This window comes from Hipposideros armiger, unplaced genomic scaffold (assembly GCF_001890085.2).
Source record: "Hipposideros armiger isolate ML-2016 unplaced genomic scaffold, ASM189008v1 scaffold_315, whole genome shotgun sequence".
NCBI classification, from domain to species: domain Eukaryota; kingdom Metazoa; phylum Chordata; class Mammalia; order Chiroptera; family Hipposideridae; genus Hipposideros; species Hipposideros armiger.
This window is the reverse complement of record NW_017731665.1, coordinates 1,187,815-1,190,103: the sequence shown is the minus strand read 5'-3', so window position 1 is coordinate 1,190,103 and position 2,289 is coordinate 1,187,815.

Here is a 2,289-nt window from a genome sequence, read left to right as displayed (position 1 = left end):
GAGAAACTGAGGTTCAGAGAGGTTAAGCCACCTGCCTAAGGTCACACAGCAGGATGCATGGAAAAGCCAGGATTCAAACCCAGGCTGCCTTCAAGCTAAAAACCTGATTTGGTTTTGTGTTTTGCCCCTGTGACCTGCTCTGTCCATCACTCAGGCCCTTGGGCTCCGGAAGGAATGGGATCTTGACCTCCTGACCTCGGCCTTCCCCGTGAGCTGTGACATCCTGGACACTGGCCTCAGAAATGCAGCCCCACCGGTCTGGGCAGACCTGGGCGGACATGAGCTCTGGCAGGGACCTGTGAGGCAGGCGGAGGTGGGAGGAAGTAGGCTTGGGCGTTGAGGGGAGCATAGCAGTTTTGGGGTTGGGTTGGGTTGGGCAGTCTGTCCTTCGGGGATCCCGGGCCTGGCAGAGCCTGTTGGGCCCCACCCAGCTCCACTCACTGCCCTTACAATGTGACCTCCTCTCTGGGTGGCCCTCCCAGCCTGGTCTGAGAGGCCCAGGGACAGCTTGAAATGAGGTGTCCAGAGATGTGGGGCAGGTTATGCTAGAAAGCAATCCAGGGTTCATGACGAGGCCTGGATCTACAAGATGGACTGATGGGGCAGTATGGCTGGAACAGAGTAGGCACCCGCCTGTGGGTGAGGCCGGGTTGGAGAGGCCCCCTGCTGAGCTGAGGCTTAACCCCCTCAGGGGCTGGTTCCCAGGGAAAAGCCAGGATAGCCAAGGGCACCAGAGGCTGGGAGCAGCCACAGTTCAACAGGGAGCTGTTTCAGTATTTTGATGACAGCCCTACAAGTGTACGCCAGGCAGGGCGTCATCAGAGCAGGGGCTCCTGGGGGGACGCAGCAGGGTGGGGCTGCCTGGCAGGCAGTGGGAAGGTGGCCAACATGGGGCAGCCTGCCAAGGGCCCCCCGACAGGGTAGGCCTGAGGCACGTTCCTGGGGCATGACTCAGGGGCAGGCAGAGTGGTGACTCACCACAGACCCTCTCCTTGCCCTGCTGCCAGGGCCCAGCCTTCCCTCTGGCCCCAGTGAGGGCTACGGGGAGCTCACCAGGCCCCCAGCCCAGAGGACTGAGTGTGAGTCAGCCCATCTGGGCTGGAGGGCCAGCATGATTTTCCATCCTTTCCATTGTTTTGCTAGAAAAGTAAATACATGTCACGTTGGGCCAGCCCCCTTCCTGTCTCCTTGGAGCGTGGGGAGAAGTGGGACCTCCATGCCAGGTGCACTGGCTCGTCCCCATTTTACAGATGGGGAAACCAAGGTTCAGAGAGGTTAAGCCACCTACCCAAGGCCACATAGCTGGATGCATGGCAGAGCCAGGATTCAAACTCAGGTTGACTTCAAGCTACAACCTATGGGCTCTTCCCAGGGGGCTGTAGACCAAGCCTGAGCACTGCAGTATCCCTCACTGTTCACAGCTGCTTCTCAGGGTAGCCCAGAAACCACGAGTGTTAGCATCCAGGGGAGAGGGGTACGTGTTTGTTAATATGCAGATTCCTGGGCCCTACACAGACCCACCCCACCATTATCTCAGGGGAGGGACCCTGGAATCTGCATTTGTAAGTGCTGCCCAGGTGGGGTTGAGGCCATGCAGCTGGAGATGGGAGAATGGCTGTCTACAGGAGAGTAGGCCAGGTCTCCGCCCTGGGAGGAGAAGGCTTCTCAGGAAAGAAAGAGGCCACCCAGTCCTGCACACTCCCCTCTCTCCAGAGCTGGGGGAATGCTGCCCTTCTTGTTTCAAACTGGTTCAGAAACACCCTAGCCAGCCCACGAGTGAGTGAGCAACCCTCCAGCTGCTGGAAACAATGACAGCAAACAAGGAGAGTGTGGGTGACCCTTCAGGAAAGTGGTAGCCTCCTGGGAGCCAGGATCCTGGCCCAGCTACAGAGAGGGGACAGGGGCCCAGGGCCCAGGGTGGCCTAGTTGCTAGGGAACCAGATGGCTCCGGAGGTGCCATCTCCGTGGGGTTAACCACCAAGCAAACACCAGGAAAGCAAACACCCTCCCTGAACCCCCATTCCAGGTCGGCAGAGGGATGAGTCACTTGGCATAAGAGGGGAACCAAACAAATCCCATCTGCCCAGGGGAGGATGCACAGGGCCAGGACGCAGCTCCCACCCCATCCTGCCTGCCCAGAGACAAGTGTCATGCACACATGCGTATACACGTGCACTCACACACACAGCCACTCCAGCTCAGAGCCCAGCTTTTAAAGAATGAGGGAGGAGAGATGGTGAGACACAACTAGAATTCCTCCCTAAATCTGCTAATTCTCCCTGAAGCTCC